The following is a 21125-nucleotide window of genomic DNA, read 5'->3' as shown; positions in this document are numbered from 1 at the left end:
TCAGAGAGGCGGTGTGTGTGGATACTGGTTAACAAGACTTACTCTGCAGCTGGAGAGTTGGCTCAGACTCTGTGCTGCTGGCTATGGGAGTGGGACACCTGGCTTAACCTTGGCATATCTCACAGTCCTTCATCTGCAGAGTAGAAGAGTGGTAGATGCTTGGCAGACTGTTATGTGCATTAAACTTGAATTGGCAGGTAGACACCAAATATTTATGTTAGAGTGAATTTTGTAACCATTTTAACCAACACGTCTCAAATGCCTACTCCAAGTAAACCAAGCACAGTTGGTACCTTGGGAGAAACCAGGATGAAAAAGATGTCCCTGTCATCCAGGAAGTTGTATGACCAAGTGACAGAGGTGGATATGGAAACAACTAGCAATGCAAGAGCTACATGGAAGCCGGGCAACGTGTGGGAGCAACACCCAAAACAGTTGTTAGAAGGAAGAGAAGGAATTCCTAGGAAAAGAGATTTGGGTATAGAATTGGTACCCAGTGCTGGTTTTAGCCTACTGTGCCTTGGCCTGTGTGACTCGGGGCAGATCTATCCCGGCCTGCCATTTGTTGGCCTGTCTGAGTCGAGGTAACTGACATTGCCTTGGCTTTTCTGTCTTCCTTACAGTGTTCACAGGCCTCCATTAGAACTGAGACTGGAGACATGAATGAGATAGGTCTGTGGTCAGGTTAATCACTCAATAGGCTGAGAGAGGTACACAGAGAGCAGGAGCTGGGAAAGTTGATCTTCAGCAGGGAGAAGTCAAGTTACAGAGAGTCCCTAGGCCCTGGGCGCAGGAGCTCATTCGCAGGATTCCCCTTCACGCCCCTTGGGTCGCTTGTGTTTAGTGGCTGCAGGTTGCATGGCTCCACCAGCTCCCTCCTTCAAAGGAGCTCACTCAGATTTGCAGGGTTGTCACCCCAATCCCATCCCACAAGACAGACCAGAATGAGCCTGTGCTATAATTTGGAAGGTGAGTCTGAGATGAAGGCAATACTGAGGAACCCTGGTCTTCATGCAGTAGGATAGTCCTTCCTCTCCAGGAACTGCAGGTGAGAGATGGGCGTCTTGGTCCCCAGGTCTTCTAACACAGGTCTCCAGCCTATCCTGGCACAGCTCTGTAGTTTCACCTCTTATAAAGGACCCTCCCTCATTTTAGTCAGTGTGGTCCTGGGAAGGAGAGGCAATTAGCCAGCTCAAGCTGGCTCTCATTTCGATTGTGATTCCTAAAATCAGAAAAGAAGTGAACGTGAGCTACATCACCAAGAAATTCAGAGGGGAGAAAGGCGAAATGATTCATCTTTAACATGAGGGCCTGATTTTCTTTTTTCCTCAGAGAGTTTTAGGGAATTATTTTGAATTATTTCTGCAGTATGGGGTAGTGGTTAAGAACACAGACTTGAGAACCAGAAAACTGGCTCTGTTGCTTTGAGTGGCCTCACAAGCAATTGACTTTGCATCTCCATGCCTTGTTTCCCTCATCTGTAAAGTGAGGGTGATTGTTGATAGAACCCACAGGGTTAGTGTGCACGCTCGATGATTTGCTATGCCGTAAGCATTTGAAATGCTGCTCAGCATCTGTGAGCTCTCTTACCCCTTAATGGGGCACATCAAGAGTTGTTCTGCTGTCACACTGGATATAGGATACTGCTTCTGAGGCACTGTACCCAGTGGGACTGTTGGTGCTCATAAGTCTCACTGCAGAAATTCTCATCCAAATTCCAGTTTAGGGTAAATAGTTTTAAGTACATTACATACACATCTGAAAAAAAAATAAAAAGAAGAAGAAGAAAGCCCAGGCTGCACCTCTGTTTAAGTTCCTGAAGCTGATCCAGGGTGTATGCAAACTGTGGCTATAGAGACAGATACTTGTACTGCAGGTTTCCCTTCTGAAACTCAGTCTGACCTGATTCTCCACTGGGTGCATCTGCTACAAAAGTTTAAACAGCTGTGGGCTGAACATGGGCTGCTTTGTTCTGGGTCTCACCTTGCTGAGCAGGACTTGATTGGAGTTCTCAACACAACTACCAACCTACACACCTGCGTTTTTGTATTGCTACCTGCATTACTTTAGTCAGCCTGTTCAGAAGAAACAGCCAGATTTTAAAATATGAGGAAATTCTTAGACTAGTCTGCATTTCACAGTGTGAAATGTCTGTCTTAAGCTTATTAGAACATCTTCATTTTATCCTTATCTAAGTGTGTCTGTGTAGGCTTTGGGGAAATAAGTGAAAAGCAGTTTCTCTCTGTATATACAGTAGGGTAGATTTATAGTCTATAAAATGACACTGGAAGAATTAATTTAAAATGGGAGCCTATAAGTCAGTCCTCCAGACCCAGTCACCCTGGGTTTTGTGGCATGAAAACTTAGACCACTCTTTTTTATTAACACGTGCTTGTCAACGTGACTGTGAGCAAACACTTCGGGGTATAGAAGGAGTTCTGGAGGGAGCTGTGGGTTCCCTCACTGTGACATAAGAAGAAGAGTAGGGGACATGACAGAATCCACTGTGTTTTTCAGAATCATTTAAGTGCTGGATAAAGCTTAGAGGAGCAGAGGGACTTATCCATGTGGAAGCTTCAGGAAAGACCTCATAGGAGGAAAGATGGTTAGAGTTGGATCCTGAACCATGAGAAGGGTTTGTTCTACACAGAGTGTGGAAAAAAAGGGTTCCAAGTGGCTGTGGGTGGCAAGGGCAGCACAGTGGGTATCTGAGGGCCTTCTTGGAACATACCCAGCTCCTGGTGTGCGGTGGACGGGTTATGATTATCGTGCATTTTTCAATTAAATATCCTTGGGATTGTCACTCTCTTTTTTAGCATCTAAAGCTTTAATTACCATTATTAATCTGTTAGACCATCCTGCTGTTCTTGCTAAGCAGATTTGCATTATCATCTTTCTCAGCAGCTAGTGGCATGTCTGTGATGGATATCGTCATTGCTGCTCCTGCAGTTAGGTTAGGCCACCTTGGTCATTTCCTTTCAATCCTATGTAAAGAAATGAAAATCAGACCCATGTGAACTATTGCTCCATTTTCTCAGGACGATTTCTATAGAAAAAGTTTTTTCCCCATTATTAAAGTTTGCTTGGTTTAGTGGGTCCTGAGTTTTTCGTGTAGATGTATTTCTTTGGACTAGTTTGCTGGTGTCCCTCAGTTTACACAGCAGCTCTCCCATGCCTTTGGCTTCACGTGTGGATGAGCCTGTGGTTGCCCAGCCATAAACTCTCTGGTAAAATCTTCATTCCGTGCGCAAAAGGAGTGTGTAATTTGAGAGTCATCATAAAGTGAGTCAGCTCTACACAGTTCAAATACTGACTAGCTTTTGTCTGAAATATGTGAACAAAAGATTCTCCAAATCACTTAAGGCTGTCATTAAAATTATGTGAATCTATGGTTTTGTGCCCTCTAAAGAGGATGCACCCATTCATCTTTGGAGAGACTAAGGGCTTAACATTCTTTGGGTTTCACCTTTGTACTGCAGTGTGTCCTTGGCTTTTTGTGTGCTCCTTAACTATCCTCTTGTTTTATTTGCTCTCTACTTATATCTGCCTCCCAGTTCCTCATTTGTATTTCTTTGCCCACTTCCCCCTTTTTGAATGCCAACACCAAAACAGTGGATTTGAATGAAATGTATAGTCAGAGGGAAAATTTATATTGCTGGATGGAATTTATCCTTCTTCAAAAGTCTCTGATGTTTGCCTTTAAAAAAGAAAGGAAAAAAAATAAAAAGAAACTGACTCAATAGTTTGTTGTTCAATTAGTATACTAGGCAAAAATAGTTAACTGATTGTTAAATTGCATGTGAATACCATGTCAACTAATTGTTAAGCTGCCAATGTATACCAGTACAATTTAGTGATCGTTTTGAAGTGATTTCAAGGATTGTAAGAAAGATAAGCATTTGAGTTGTCTCTAAATTTTGTAGCCCATGTTTTTTAAGTATTTTTTTTTATTCCTGGGGACTATTAATAACATCTGTACGTAATTTTTTTCTTTAACATTATGGGGAACAAATAGAGTTTTTTACCCTCAGTATTTCTTAGTAGGTCATTTCTCATATATAAGTAAGCACTCTGGAATGTAACTGGGGTCTCTCCACCGTAAGTGCATGTATCAATAGTCTGGTGGTAAATTCAGAGCAGCATTCTGCCCACCCAGGGCTCTGTCCCACACACATGCACTTGTTATTCCAGACACTTTTTGAGTCTTTTAACTCGATTATATTTTCCATTTGATTTTCATTATAAACACTTAATGGGAAAGTCTTGTTTTATAAGCATAATTCAGTTTGGCAAATATTTATCACTTAGTTTTTGGGCAGTCCCTGGAAGGCTTATTAGGAAGACCAAATATGCACACAGTGTAAATTAACCATCAATGTAAGAAAACTGCCCAGTAAAAATTTCAAAAGCAAATTATTTCATCCCTGTTTCCATGAACTTCTAGTGTTATGGAGAAGATAGAACTAAGTAAGTATGTTTGTTTTATAGGGTTACATAGTTGAAATAAGCACAGGTGGATTAGAGAGAGAGGTTTCATTTAAGAAATGGATTGTAAACAGTGTTTTAGAAGAAGAGGGGGCTGCCTTGGAAAGACTTGGCACGCTTAAAACGAGAGTCAAGAGAAACAAACTGGAACTTATGACCAGGAAGGGTTGGTCAAAGGTACCCACCCACCAACTGTGGGAGTGCAGCATTGCCTTCTGAAAACTTGTTAACAGGATGTATTTTAAATGGATCAGGCTCTGGCCATATGTTTACAACTTGTATTTTTTTAAATTTTAATTTTATTTATTGATGATTCATGTTCAGTTGTTCAAAATTTGAAAATTACAAGATGGTTTAGACCAAGTTTAAATCTCTCCCCCACTCCTAACTCCAGCTAACCAGGAACCTTTCCTGAAGGCAGCAAATGTTATTAGTATTGTTATAAATTTTTTCCTAATATTTATATATCCAAATGTAAGTTTATCCCCCTTGATGCAGATGTTCACATACCACATATTTAGTTACTTTCCAAAACCTTTTGGGTCCAGATATGTTTTAGAATTCAGAACTTACTGGATTTTAGAAAAGGAATATAGTGCATATAGCATAAATTACATGATATCCTCAGGGGGTCTGAGCAGCACCTGGTAATCAAACACATTATTTCTCCAGGGAAACTGAATACTCACACTAAGAATAAAAAATAATGAACCATAAATGCCTGTCAGTTGCATCCAGGTGTTACTGTCAAGTTTTCGCACTAAACTTATAAAAAAGAGAGATTTGGGTATTTTTAAAGCTTTTTAGATTTTGAAATTAAATGCAGATAAAGGATCATAGTTTGTAATATGCACCATCTACACCCTAGATTTTTGTTACTTTTTTTTTGCGGGCTTTTTTGCTTGGTTTTTGTTGTCGTTGTTTAACAATATATATTGGAATTCATCCCATGTTCTCACACAAAGAGCTTCCCTATTCTATAAGCAGTTAAAACTAACTCACATGCTAGACTTGTTAAATCACCATATGTATTTCAGCTATTTTTTATGTATCTGTATGACTCATATTGGTCCTTTTACTAGCGTCACATATCTAGATCAAGTCACTGATTTCTAATATAAGGCTCATTAATACCATAATGTGTGCTGGAAAAAATATTTTCAGATATAGTTTCTCTACTGAAACTATGGGGGAAATTGTGCAATTTACCTGAGCCAGTAGTAATACTATGCAATATTAATTTGTTCATTGTTATGGGGGGAGCCTTTAACTTAATTTGTATTCCTTATGAGAAGGAAAAAAATTTAGCCCTTTGCTAAAATAACATATTCAGGTTTATTTGTAATATATTATCATTATTCTCTGCAGGCAAATCACTAGTAGGCAAGGCAATAGGCTGCTTCAATAGTGGTGACACTTTATTTAATTGGTGTGTCAGCAGATGACTGAAAGGAGAAAGACTTGTAATAGCATGCACAGTTGTCACCATGCACCGGTGTTTGGACGGAGAAGTCTGACTAAATAAGGCAATGCCCAAGTGAGCCTTATCAGCGTTTGACCGGAATATGGGCTAGCAGCTGATACCCAGTGCCTGTACAGTGGCTCTGCCATTCCTTCGCTTCTTGGAAGATGTGTACTTATCACATCAAAAGTTACTGCCTATAATGCTCGGAGTTGTTGCACCTGCATGTATTTCGTATAAAGTTGATTAAGAATGGCACCTAAGTCTCTAGAGAGGATAAAGGGGAGAGTTCGGTTTACTGTTCCAAAAATGTGTTATGCATGTAAGCATACTTATTTTTAGTGATGTGTCAGTGGAGAGTTTGTTTAGGAGTTGGTTCACCAGCCCTGGCTCCTGAAGGTCTTTTCCCCAAGCACCACAGTGCCTCCCCAGCTGGCCTGAGGCTCAGGGACAGAGGTGGGGGTCCAAGGGAGGGAAGTTTGCGATCACTGCCACCCCTTGGACTCAGTAGGTGCAGGAGTGGGGAGAGGAAGGGTCATGTGTAAATCCACTAGCACACCACTGTGCTTTTCTTTTTCTTCACCTCTGTGTCCTTTATATTTTCTGCCAGTTTATATATTTGTGAAAAGAAAATGGAACAATTTTTTGTAGGATTAAATCCAAGGTTCATTTTAGTGGCCAGCAGGTAACTATTTTCAGTGCTATGTTAGTGCTCACGGGACAACCTGGGCTTCTGAGCAGGGCTTGAGAGGAGTTTCTGTGTATGCACAGGCACGTGGTTAAAGAAGTTTCTGAAACTGATGATTATAATGTGCCACTATCAAGTAAAAATAAAACCAAAAGATAAAAACAAATGTGTGGGATCAGAGCTCTGAGCTGGGTTGGTAACATGTGTCCATCCTCTGATGATCTGGGTATCTGTCCATCTTCCCTCCTTCGCACCTTAGCCCTTCAGCATAGAAGGGTAAAGTATTCCCAATCCTCAGCTCTACCTTCTCATAGGCAACCAGCCGAGGAAAGCCCCTCTCATTTTCTCCTTTCCCAGGCTCATTCCCTGTATAACACATTGAGTAACGTGTGTCCATTACATGTCATTGATGATGTATAAATTGAAAAACATGGCATTATTCTATTTTTGGGGTTTACACAAATGACACCATGCCACACAGCTCATTTCCTTTTATTTAGAATCTTTTTCATCTTGTAATATTACATTTTTCAGTTTTATATGCATTTATATTTATACATATATATTTTTTTCTGCTGTGTTTTGAAATTGATCCATGTGTCACATCTACTCTGTTGATCCTGCCTTTCATAGTATTCAAAAGTGTACATACACCGCATTTGCCTTATTACAAGCAGTATAATAATCATTGTATTAAATATTAAAAAAAACCCAAAATGCCATTTATTAAAATGCCTCTAGTAAAACAATGGGGTACCTGTTTCAATTCAAATAAACACTCTCAAGTTCTTAACTTGTTTTCCTACAATGACTGTTGGTGCCCACCACAGCATAGTATTGTGAACCACTCTGGCCTGACGGCCCAGAAAAAGATGTAATATTTCTGATGGAATGTGGAATGCATTTTGTGGTTGGGTGTTCTGTTTTAAAATAAACTATTCATACATCTTCTCTAATAATAGTTTGGAACTTTGATAGGGAAAGGTTGATGGAAGATTCTAAGGATGGTAGGCACACAAGGGGGACTCGTCTGATTGACTCCATAATCTAAGGTCGTAGAATGTGGGAAGGACACATGCTTTCAGTCAGGCAAAGTCTTGGCTCCACCTAGAGCAAGTTATTTTAACTTGTGTTACCTTTGGTGTCTTTATTAGGAGACTTACAGAGCCCTCCTCATAGGGAAATCAAAAGGATTAAATGAGTCCGTGTATGACCTGGATTTTGTGTAATGTCCAACCTGTACTGAGCCTTCAATAAAGGGGCAGCTAGGGAAGATCTCCCAGCCTTGGGTTGGATTAGACAGCTTCACAAGTATGTTTCTGAGGTCCTTGGTCACTCGACGCAGCCACACCCCAGCCTCGCATCTGCTACAATGTCAAAGGTGGCTGCTCTTCAGCTCTCTCCTGGAAGGAGGAGGCTGATGGTGGGTGGTACCAGTGTTTAGAAGAAAAGGGCAGGGAGTGGGAGGGGGAAATCCAAGAAGATTTATGCCATGACCTCAGATCACAGAAGTCTGGATGTGAGGGGATGAGTGTGGAATGAGTTGGGTCGGGTTTGGGGCAGCTCCCGCTAACCACACAGGACAGATGAAAACAAATCTACCTGTGGCTGTGAATCTGGGACTTGGTACTTGGATTCCCAGCAATCACAACTTTCAGCATTTTTTTAAATATATATAGACTCTCACTAACAAGAATGTTCTTGTCAAACTTTCAATCAGAAAGTTGTCCATAGACACTGGCTTCCAAACAAGTGTGGGGTCATTTCAGTGTGTTAGATACCAAGGTTGGGTCGGTTGGAGTGAAATAATTGGATAAACACATCTGCCCACTTAGTATTTTCAGCTCCCTTAACCAAAGTGGCTGGCTGAGGGATCAGTAGGGCTTTTGTTCCTACTATATTAAGGCAAGCCTTACATGCCCAAGTGACCACTGGTGACATTCTGATCCAGGGAGGTTCATGGTAGACAGAGTGAGTTTAGCAATGCTAGCTAATTTCCAGCCAGTGATTGATTTTATCTGTAGCTCACAGAATTGATGCAAATCCCCTTTATCACAACAATCAATGTTGTGAGAGTTCACTTTTAAATACAAAGTTTAAGATGTTTGAGACTTAAATACAAAAACCATTATGATAAGCAAATGGGCATCTCAAGTTGGCAGATTTTCCCCATAGTGTTCTAATCTCCCCAGCTGACAGGCAGAATGGTGTGGGGGAAAGTGCCTAGGGTTTATCATTAAACATGGCCTACATCACTGCTAGTTCTGCTGTCCAATGGTGTGTACTTTAGACCAGGATCTATTGTATCCAAACATGTATTATTATACATGAAATGGACAGAATAATAACTTTATTGTGTTGTTGTGAATGTTTAATAATTTTGGCCAGGTACAGCAGCACATGCCTGTAATCCCAGCTACTTGGGAGGCTGAGGCAGGAGGATGGCAAGTTTAAGGCCAGCCTTAGTGACTTAGCAAGATCCTGACTCAAAATAAAAAATAAATTAAAAGGACTAGAGATGTAACTCAGTGATAGAGCACCACTAGGTTCAGTCTCCAAATGCAATTCAACCTAATTATTTTGTTCATAAAGTATTCAGCAGAGTGTTGAGGATGTAATACTCAATAATCGGACAGTATTACATATTTTCATACCAATAGGGTATATGTATCTATATGCATGTTATAGTTATAAATCAAAATTAAAATTTTAATTTTCACATTCCTCTCAGGATCTTAATTAAAATAGCTCCTTGAATTAATTTAACTCTAGAATGGTTAGGTGCTCTTGGCCAGGCGAAACCCACAGGAAATGATGTCTTACTCTCTCTCCTCAATTTCCCAATCATCCACCTTTGTCTCCGCTGATCCTTGCTGGTTTTCCTCCTTCCTACCTCCATTCACTTCATGACTAACAAGCAAGGCAAGTGCATTGATAGTATAACCAAGAATAAAAACAAATATTGGCTTTGCTGAAGAGTAGTCCAGTTCTTGGCAGTAGCCCAGTTCTCTGCCCTCCCTGAACATGATGACCTTACAGGCCATGAGGGTGGCAGGTCACCCCCTACCGGAGTTTCACCACCTATGGATAAAGAAGTGATACCTTTTGGCCAACCCATTAGCAGTCTTTGTGCGTTGTATCTTGCGTGTGTCTGTTCTGATGCCTCCTGGAACTGAACAGGCTAGGATCATAATGCCTGTATAATTATATAGATTGCATGTCATGCAAACACTTGGGATACACACATGATGGTGGAGCAGGGGTGCCACTAACTGACTAGGCCTGGCTTCCTGGTCTACATAAATCTGTTGGAATGAAATCAGCTCTGAGATCTGAATTTCTGTAAAATGTATTAACATAATAGTAGTGCTGGGTTGACGTGGCTGGCTACAGGATAAAGATTTTGGCTACCATTCGAGATCCACTTACTAAAATAATCAGCTGTTCGCATACGTCTATTGCTAGACTTTTCAATCTGTAGTTACAAAATACAATAATTTCGTGGATAGGCCCGTTATTTAGCATTCTTTGTCATTCAAATAATAATTTTAGAAGGTATATATGCCTCTTCCCACCTGAATCTAATACCTCTAACTTTATTTTACCAAAGCAAAATAATTCATTTGATTTACTGGGAAGATTGTCATCTCTTAGAAAAAGCAGATGTCTACTTTTATTTATTTTTATTTATTTATAATAAATGAATTTCCCTAGAAATGAAAGTGTAGCTGCAGCAATTATTGATTATTCAAGCTGAAGGGAATTTTAGAACTCTTCAGTTTTCCAGTGGTTTTTCAAAGTGTGTTCCTTAGACTTCGCAGGTCTTACAGAGCAGCTGTTGGTAGGAGCCAGGAGAAAGCTGAGGAGGTGGGAGATAGGCACCTGTAAGCCAGAACATGCACTTCTGTCTCTTTCCATAGGAAAGGGAGAGAAAGTGTTAAATTTCTTATAAGAAATAGAATTGTTATAACAACCTAATTTGTCAGACAAAGAAACCAATCCATTGCAGATATGGTAAAAGCCCTCTGGCTATAAATGAGAAGGAAGACATGGGCAATAGAAGGAACCCAAATCTAAATCTCTGGAACACCCATGCAGAGCTTCCCCTCAGCCAGTCCCCCCAGCAAGCTCCCAGCTGCTGCCTGCCTCAGGAAGGGGACAAGGAGAAGGATGGGCCTGCCAGCCATGTTTTTAGAGCACTCATTTTGGTGCTTCTGAGGATAAGAAAACTGAAAGTCTTTGATATGACTTTTACTCTGTTTCTGTTTACCTGTTTTATTTTCAAACTTTAAGCCCAATGTCAGGTAAGAATTACTGTTGACAGAAATTTATATCAGCTCCCAAAAAACTGCATCCATGTTGAAACTTTGAACATGGTCATTTGAAGGCAGAGTGCACCTCATAGCAGGTCTTTGTTGCTCAAGGAAAGTGGATCCAGTGACCCTAGACAGGAAATGTCCTTAGGCCAGCCAACTCTTGAGTCAGAAATAGGGACTTTGTGTTTTCCATTGCCACTATTGGTACTTCCAGAGTAGAAAGAGTGGACTTGTGGACTGTAATAACTTCTAACTGGTAATAACACTGTAATAACACTGTGAACCCATTTGTCTTGTTTCACTATTTGCAAAACTCTTGCATACATACTTCATTATGTCCCCACAACAAGCATGCTGACTGTACCACTTCTACACCTGCAAGATTTAAGTAGTCTGCCCAGTGTCAGACAGCTTGCCACAGGCAGAACAGAACCCAAATCCAGGCTTTCTGCATACCACCCCCTCACCTCCTGCTGCCTTGTGTCATCTGGGTGGTTCCATTCACTGCTGTCCCTCTCCAAGGTAAAGGGGTAGGACAATACATTGCCTTATGCTGTACTTGGTCACTGTTTTCTGGTTTCAGTTTATAAAGATACAGAAGTATTGCATAGACTGCTTCCGTCTGCTTAGAAAAGGAGGAAATAGGATTTTATAGTCATATTTTCTTATGTTTACTTAAACTCTGGGAAAATCCTTTTTTAAAAAGACAACACTGGTTGGGTGTGGCTTGGTTACTATTGGGATGAATGGGAGATTTGTTCCTTTCTTGGAGATGGGGGGGGTGCGCAGTACCAGAGATTGAACCCAGGGGCACTTAACCACTGAGCCACATCCTCACATCCTCATCCCTTTTATTTATTTATTTATTTTTATTTTGAGACAGGGTCTAGCTGAGTTACTTAGGGCCTCGCTAAGTTACTGAGGCTGGCTTTGAACTTTGTAATCCTCCTACCTGAGCCACTGGGCCTGACATCCATTATTTTGTAATATATTCTTGACCCATGTGAATCTACTGCTTATCTAGAAACTTGTTTTAATGTTATTTAATCAAATGAGTAAATATTCTATATATGAATTTAAGTGCTTATTCTGTGCCTGGCTTTGTCTATGTGATCTGTGTTAGGACTTTACACGTGTTTTCTGTGGTCCGTATTTAAACCTGAAAGTTAGGTTTCACCATTATTTATGTTACCAGGTGAAGAAACTGAGGCATAGCCAGGATGAGTAGCTAGCCCTGTGTTTCAGGCTCATGATTGTGAGAACTCACATCTAGCCAGATTGATTCTAAAACTCTGCTTTTAACCACTATAGGAATGGATTAGACCAACAGCAAGAAACTCGACTTTGAGTGCATTCTGATATGATGTAAGAGGTATTTTTAGTTTGGAGCTTTTGAAGTTCATGAATCCTAAATAATGTGTCTATATCTCTGGAGCAAATCCAGAGAGACCGTGAAATTCCCATTATGCTAATCTAATCCAAGGATTACATTTATGCTGTGTTTGTAACAATATGCTGTGGATTGAAGTGGGCTGGTTTTCAGAGCCAAATATTACAAGTGCAAAGACACCTGAGGACATTCCCAGGGCAGTAGGTGGGGAGGAAACAGCCAGAGCCTCCAGATGGCCAGAGCACAGCAGTGACCAGGATGAGATGCAAGTGTGGCCTCAGGGTGGCCTGGCAGGCAGGAGGCTTCATATACCACCCGTAGGGCATGAAGTGCCTGCCGTGGAGGGTTTGGCAGTGTCACCTCCGAATCCCAGTAACAAAGACGCTGACCCAGCTCAGCAGCTCACACACTAGCAGCATCTCAGCATCCCACCAGGCCAACAAGAGATGCTACCACTTGACACATTCCTTATGTTGGAGTAAAATCATTTGAAGAATTAAGTGCAGCTGACGATCATTTATTCATTGATATTGTCCATCATACTAAGAATTATTTATTCCTGAAAGGTCATTATATCCAAGAATCAACACAGGGAAATGGATATGTTAAGAAAATTTTTAAAAATTCTATCTGGAAGAAAATGGTCATCTCACAGTAATTTGGTTAATGAGGGAAAGCATTGACAGAGTGGAAAGAAAGACCACCATCAGAGAATTTTAAGCTTGACTAGATGGTCGGTGTGGACGTGTATGTGTACAGGAAAAATTCTCATCTTCAGTTCACACCAGCTAGTTGTGGGAACCACCAACTAGCTGATAACCTAGTGTGGATTATGGAAGATACTCCTTGTAAATTTCTAATTAATGTAAATTAACCCTGGCACATAATCAGCACTCAGTAAATGTTAACCATAATCATCATTATCATCATCATCAATACTGGCTTGCTTAACTTAGTACAATCATGATTCCTGTGTATTTGACTTTCCATCAATAATACTTTATAGATTGCAAGTCACTGACCAGGAAGGGTCCTTTGTATATTGTCCTATTACTTCTACCAACTTGGCCAAACTGACCTCCTCTTCACAGAGGGCAGAGTTCACAAGTCCTCTCCCAGCTCACGCCTTCACAACTTTGAATAAACCTCTTGCTCAGGATAAGTGGAGCATGAGCCCAAGGCCCCTGGGGACCTGTCTTATCCATTCATCCCTCTTTTCCCTAAAAACAAGAAATTTGGCTTCACCTCCCTTATTTCTGGCTTCTGTACTTGGAACTCATTTGTTTAGTGGTATGTCCTTTCCTGGCCTCCTTAAGAACTGTGGAATAATTTGTCTTCTCCAAGACCATAATTCATTTTAATCTTGGGAGTATTGTGATCTATATATGTGTGTTAATTGCTAATAATTACAGGGAAATACACAGAACAGCAAAAATTGGAAATATTTAGGAATTTTTAGAAGTATATCTTTAGGGGAGATTTTTAGAACAGCAGATTCAGAAGGGGCATGGGAGGTGGATATGATCAAAGTATTTTATATGCATGTATGTTCTGTATAATTAAAATGCATTAATTTTATTTTTTTTATATTTATTACTTATTTATTTTTGTGGTGATTCTGGGGATTGAACCCAGGACCTTGTGCATGCGAGGCAAGCACTCTACCAACTGAGCTATATCCCCAGCCAAAATGCATTAATTTTAAAAAGAAAGAAATATGTTTAGAACCTCTAATAACACTCATTTCCATTTTTTTATTAAGACCAAAATTGGCCTCTGTTAGTTCCCTGTCTTGATTCTAACCTAAGTAAGATGAATTTTTCAGAAATCTTTCTTTTTCTCAAAACAAAGAATGGGGAAGGATGACTTCATAGCTTTGCTTTTGGAAGAAAAGGTGATGCTTTTTGGAGTAGTTACAGTAAAGTGCTATGAGGGGCCTTATGTTCCCATTATCTGTTGTGATGTGGCCACAATTATGTCTCCTTGGCAGCATCCACGTGGCAGATTCTTGATCCAGATAGTAAATACATGACTTATTGATACACATATTTATGTGGAAGAATCTCACACATTTTTCATTGTCATGCTGTTTTTAAGAATGAGCCTGGAGGGCTGGGGATGTGGCTCAAGCCGTAGCGCGCTCGCCTGGCATGCGTGCGGCCCGGGTTCGATCCTCAGCACCACATACCAACAAAGATGTTGTGTCCGCCGAGAACTAAAAAATAAATACTAAAAATTCTCTCTCTCTCTCTCCTCTCTCACTCTCTCTTTAAAAAAAAAAAAAGAATGAGCCTGGAGCTGGGCACAGTGATGCATGCCTGTAATCCCCAGGAGCTGAGGCAGGAGGATTGCAAGTTCAGAGCCAGCCTTGGAGCTCAGTTGAGATCATCTCAAAATAAAAATCTTTAGAAAGGGCTGAGGATGGAGCTCAGTGGCACAGAGCTTGCCTAGCATGTATAACATTGACTTAGCTCCTACAGCACCACCAAAATAAAAGTTTAAAGGGAGAGAGGGACTGGAGGTGTAACTTAGCGTTAGAATACTCCTGGATTCAGTCCCCAAGTACCACAAAACATTATCATTATTCTTATCATTGTTAGGGAGCCTGGAATGCATTCAGGAAATAAGGTGGAATCTTATTTATTGAAATATAGAATTAGCTCTCCGAAAGCTCAGAGCACTAAAGGTAGTATGGGATTTATTTTTGAGTCATGTTTTGATGCTATTCAAAGCATAATTATATTCAGTGCCACATGTATGCCTTCCAGTAAAAAGAGACACCTCTGTTTTGATACATGCACCTCTGTGTGGCCACTATGTAGATCAGTTTAAAAGTCTGTATCCCTGACTACATGTAACCAAATAGTCTGCTAATGGCTCTTTTGTTAAGGACATTTAAAAATGGTTTCATGTTAACTGACTAGTCTATGTGGGCAAATATACTTCAACATAACATTTCTAAGATGGTTTTTCTACTTATTCCAGAAAACAAAAGTCAGGTCTATTATTTACTACCTACTTGGATAGTAAAGTTTATTAAGCAAAGAAACCAAATAGAGAGATTTGGTTGACAGCAAGAAATATTCCAAGCAGTCCAAGGAAATATCTGCAAACTAAATAGAAAGAAACTCTGGTTTCTAGATCTAAGCACTTCTAGATCTGCAGCAAGAATATGATCACATACATAGGCTGGATTTTCACTCTGCAGCTAGCAAAATGGGAGCATCAGCACCACATACATAAGTACCCCAGGCAAAAATCCTTGACTTCTAAGTTCCTGAAAAGTTAACCATTTTCTGATTTGCTGGACAGAGTGATAAATCTGGCTTTAGGCTAGCTTTGAGCTGGGAGTATTTGTAAGACCTCAGCACCTATTCCGGAGAAAGCTGCTTTTTACATTTTTCTTAATTTTAATGATTTAAGGGCATTTCCAGCCCATTTTTCTTCTATAAAGTAACAGCATAACTCCAGGTAGGAGCTCAGCCTTGTGTCTGGCACACAAGTGTTTACAGCTGATGGCTGTGGAAGTGGAGGGGCAGATGGGAAAGAATCAGTTAGAAGCAAGTGTTTCTCACAGTCCACTTCTAAAAGCTCAGAGACCTGAGAAGGCTAGCTTTATGTGTGCATGGAATTTCCTCTGAGGCTCTCTCCATAGATATGTTGTACTTTATAAATTCCTACCTGTAAATGGGTCTTTGGAAAATTATTCTACAAATATTCCAGTGGTCCTCAGCCAGGGGCGAGGGCCTCTTTTCTTCTCCTTTGATTATTGTCCATGTTTTCTCAGTCGACTCTTGGAAGTTTTTGGTGGCATTTCCGTCGGTCTCTGCCACAGTTCATCCTCCCCAGAAGATTCTGCTGAACACTTGGGGAGTAGGAGTCCAGCCCCGTGCATGGTGGGGCATATAGTGCAGCAGAATCCCACACATCCTGATACCAAGCCAGAGCACAATTGGATTATGTCAAAGGTGCCACGTGTGTTCGCTGTGTTTCTTCACAGTGCAGGCCAATTTAAATATAGCCTACTACCACAACTTGTCCAGAATTAAAATAGCACAGAACAAGTGGCAAATGGCAGGGACTAGGGCTCTTTGCCAGGAGATGGCTAAGGTCCGGGAAAAATGGGCTTTTGAGCTAGACCATAGGGCTCAAAATAATGACAGGAGATGGAATACCCTGTGATCCCGCAGTGTGGCTTACATTTCAGGTGAGTGCACGTTCTCAGAGCATGGATGAGAACACTAGTTCGACACCTAGGAGAGTAGAAGCCCATTTCAAAAACTGAGTAAAATGGGCTACATTATTTTAAAAAATAAAATCTGGTTTCTGAATTCTCTGGTTCGATGATTCTCATCAAGCATCAGGGTCAGTGCCATTGCAATTGTGTTTTCCAGGCAGAGGAGACTTTAACCATGAATTGAATTACATAATAGCCCTGTAATAAAACCTCATTTGACAAAGGAGGCTGGTATTGTACATAATGAAATTATAATTAAAAACTATGAGCAGCCCTAATTTAACAAGTTGCCAAGGCAGAGTTAGTAGTCAGTACAAGAGGGTTAAACTGTTTGTTCCTGAAGTTTTTTGTTGGGTTGGTTGGTAGATTTTCAGTTTTTTCAAAATAAAACCAAAAATAGTTTTATTAAAAGATAATAAATACAGTTAAGTATTAGCTCCAAGCGAAAACAAACCAAAAAACCTTCAAGTAGTCCTAAGTGTTTAACATTGGTTGCTGCAGATAATATTCCAAATATAAATATTAAAAATGTGCATATATTATGCATATTTACATTTATTTATGTATTCACTCCAAATTCACTGTCAAGAGTAAGCCTACCAAGCATACATTTAATACTTCTTTAGATGTTTTTAATAATACAAAGGACTCATCATCTTATAGCATTTAAATTCATAGTTATGGTTGACGTGGTTAAGGTGATAGTTAAGATTACAAAGCAGATTTAAAAATAAAATAATTCTTCTAATTTAGAGTGGAAAAGATCGTGCTTCAGAAATTAAATTTGGAATTACAGAAGCAAGGAAGACAAACTGCCTTCTGGAATTCTCCACCTTATACTTTAACGAGTAATTTGCAAGAAGCTATTTGTCATACTAGTGTCACTCGTGGTGACGTGTGTGTCTGTGTGTGTGTGTGTGTGTGTGTGTGTGTGTATGTATGTGTATGTGTGTGTGTCTCTGTGTCTGTCTGTCTCAGCACTCAGGCCATGCAGCAGCACCCCCTCAGACCAATATCAGAACTTTGTTCATCTCACTCTGCCAAACAAGATCATTTGAGCTGCTATGACTGACATCTCAGAAAAACATTACAGAGAAATTCTCATTTGAAATTGACTTGCCAGCAGTCTTCATCTGCCAGAGAGAAAATTAAGGGGAAAGCAGCTTTCATTTCACATGCAGAATTTCAGAGGGGCTGGAGCTGGATAATGATGATGCAGGCAATCATCATTGCTTTCTGTGGTTCCTGTTACCTGCAGCCAGCCGTGGTCCACAGATATTAAATGGAAAGTTCTGGAAATCCCACGATTTATAAGTTTTATTATAGTATATTGTTACTCTTTTTATTTATTGTTCTATCTTTTTATTATTGGTAATTCGCTGCTGTGCCTAATTTATAAATTAAACTTTACCACAGTTATATACATATAGGAAAATACAGTACATCTAGTGTTCAGTACTGTCTGTAGTTTCCGGCATCCACTAAAATAGCCATTCCCCATAAGGAGGGACTATGGCATATATAGTGAGTATGGAGAGAAAAGTGAGTGTATATGTAGAATTAGCAAAGTTGCCTGTGTGCCCAGAATGGCAAATAATTATGCAGAAGCATTTCTAGGCATTTGTAGATCTAGGCATTTGTATGTTGAGGTTTTGTTTGAGGTAGAAAATAGCAGTAGATTATCATGAAATAAGGATTTGGTATCAAGAAAGACAGGCCAGGGTGATTATTCTCAGGAACACAAATTCAAACGTGCTCTGAGGGGCTGGGGTTGTAGCTCAATGGTACAGCACTTGCCTGGCATGTGTGAGGAGGCACTGTGTTTGATCCTCAGCACCACATAAAAATACAGGTATTATGTCCACCTAAAACTAAGGAAAAACATGTAAAAAAAAAAAGCGATCTGAAACCTGAACATGCATCCATAGGAATAACAAGGAATGGGGAGTGTTCGTGAGGTCCAGGAGAGCTCCTAACAGCACAGAAGGCAGCAGTGAGCAGCCTCCAGCTTCTAACACTGTGTCCTTGTCATGGGTACACAGAGGCTTCTTAGCTCTCCTCCTGACTCTGGAACAAATGCCACTACCAGAGTATTCCAGGTCCTCCTTGGAAAAAGGCCTGTCTACTAGAGCTGTGGGTTCTATACCTGTCCCTAATGGAAGGGAGGTCCCTTCAGGGTGGGCCTCTTCTGGACATCATGGCTGATTCTCACAGCCTCCCCTTTCCTCAGTGACTTTCATGTGTTCGGGTAACTGGTTGACCCCAGGGACCTATATGACACGATAACAGGGCTTTCTGTGCCCCCATTTCCTTCATGACAAGACAAAGCATAGAATATGAACCTGTCTTCCAACACACCTCTTGCAGTATTTTCTGGGTCCAAAATTATAAATATAGTTTATAAGTTTCCACTGGAATCCTGGATTCCTATCATGGCTACGTGTTCTCCACCTTAAAGACAAGGGGGCTTTTCACATTCATGGTTCAGAGAGGACAGTTAGCTGATAAAGCAGGGGCATGTCCTTTGTCACTGAATCTGTTGTCATTTCAGAGGCAAGACCTATTTCCAGTACTCATCGCTGGCCAAAACTTGGCACATTGAACAATTCTAACCTGAAAGGATGGCTGGATGCTCTGGGGCCAACTGGAGACCCAGCTAGAGCCACCATCAGATACCAGCCAGGCAGTAGAAGCTCGGATATTAATACTAAGGTAGCAACTCTCCTGCCCCTTGGAGTTCAGCCTGCCCTTACCACAATCACAAGATGACAGAAGATCCTGAATTCTTGGACTTGAAGGGAAATCCCTACCTTGGTGGGAATGGCATCCTCTGTGCCCCTCCCCAACCCTCGGCCTTGGGTTGTATAACATCCCCTTAGTGCCTGGAATTCTTCTTGAGTGTCTTTGGACTTGGGCTGATCCTCCTGTTGGGGAGGAGTGGTTTCATTTGTGTTAATACATCTGTCACTAAGGCAGTGAGTTGAGGAAAGTAGGCCCTTCAGTGGCTGCAACAGGGTCAATCCAGCTAACTAGCAAGCCCCGGATTCAGTCAGTCCCACCATGAAAATAAATAAAATTTAAAAGTTCATTAGAATGTTTCTAGAGTCAATGCATAGGCAGACAGGAGACATCTGGTCAAGAATATTCAAAATACTATAAGAATATTAATATAACCATCTATCAGGACCAGAGGAAAAGATTCCTATTCTTTGAGCAAGATTCTTGGACTGACCTGATTTGAATCCTGCCTTGCGTTTCTACCATCTCTAAGTATTGGTATACTAGTATCTCAGTGTTCATGCATTCATCTTTAAAACTGTCTTTGCCCCTCCATTACACCAATTGTTACTTAAAGGTGCTAAAGAGAAAACCAGAAGCCCTGGTTTACACGTTTGTTTCCACTTCTATTTTCCTCAGAATCCTTGGATAAACTGCTATTTTATCGAGTTTTAAAATGAAAATTTCCTATTCTCAGTTTAACATAGCAAATGCTGAAAATAGGGAAATATGACATAATTTTTTGAGATTCTCATGAGGAAAAAGAAGAAAACTTTTTTAAGAATTCAGGGGGAACTACATGATCCTCTGATATATCCTTTTAAACTTGGAGGCATTAATTACTAATTTGGTGATTTGGGGAAGGCAACTCTGAGTTGGATGAATCTGTAGTATTTTTAACACCACCTAAAAATGCTCCTTCTAAAGAATAACCTTGATGAGAAGCAAATCTGCCCTGTAGTCTTTAGTAAGATGTTTTCTAAGCTGTGTTATTTCATTTGAAAGTCAGCCAAAATTGGTTTTAAAAAAAAATGTGTAGGAGAAGAAAGCTGAATATTTGCATTTTTCAATAGCGGCATTAGTCTATTTAAAATAAAGATTGATTAAAGAGAGCAGTAACAGATTCAAAGAGAAAGCATGAACTATGAAAATGAGGGGATTTTTAGAGCAGAAAGAAAAATGAAATAATTACATACTAGAATGTTTTCTAAAGTAATACAGAAGTCTTTCTCAGAACATACTTGCTTGCCGTTATCACAAAGGGTAAGAGACTTGGGTTCCATCCATTCATTCCACAAGATAGCTGTGTGACTTTGAATATGTTTCTGAGTCTCTCTGAGTCTCAGACCTCTACAGAAGGAAAAAAAATTGCCTGACCATCAGGGAGGGAACCACAGAATTCTCAAGAGACTTTCCAAGTTACAACTGTGTTTTTAATATGTCTGGTAAAGCAGAAGATTGAAGAGTCACTTCTTAAAATCCAGAGGCTTAGCATGTATCAGAGCAGTACCTTCATGCTTGTAGTATGTTGCAGAAAAGGCTGGAAATTTAAAGTAAAAATAGTTGAGGACTCCTTGATTGAACTATTGAATGCTTTCTGGTCCCAGACAAGGCATGAGGTAACTGGAGTAATGGAACCACAGTTCCTACCAGGAAATGTGAAATGATGAAAACTAATTTGCTGAGAGAATAACCACACCCCTGACACTTTAGTATTTCTCCCAGAGTTGTTCTTTCCCAAACTATAGCTTCAAAATGTGTACCTCTAA

The 21125-nt window shown here is 40.3% G+C and overlaps 1 non-coding gene and 1 pseudogene across 1 annotated transcript; one reads left to right on the top strand and one right to left on the bottom strand.

Annotated features, from left to right (window-relative positions):
• LOC144373923 (junctophilin-1-like) overlaps positions 1 to 21125 on the top strand; it is a 71836-nt pseudogene that overhangs the window by 25265 nt on the left and 25446 nt on the right.
• Positions 13952 to 14024, bottom strand: Trnaa-cgc (transfer RNA alanine (anticodon CGC)). The gene has a single exon. It is a non-coding gene; the product is annotated as a tRNA-Ala (tRNA).

Source organism: Ictidomys tridecemlineatus, unplaced genomic scaffold, assembly GCF_052094955.1.
Source record: "Ictidomys tridecemlineatus isolate mIctTri1 unplaced genomic scaffold, mIctTri1.hap1 Scaffold_530, whole genome shotgun sequence".
Taxonomy (NCBI): Eukaryota; Metazoa; Chordata; class Mammalia; order Rodentia; family Sciuridae; genus Ictidomys; species Ictidomys tridecemlineatus.
The sequence above is the reverse complement of the archived record's forward strand: the minus strand, read 5'-3'. Positions and strand labels throughout refer to the sequence as shown.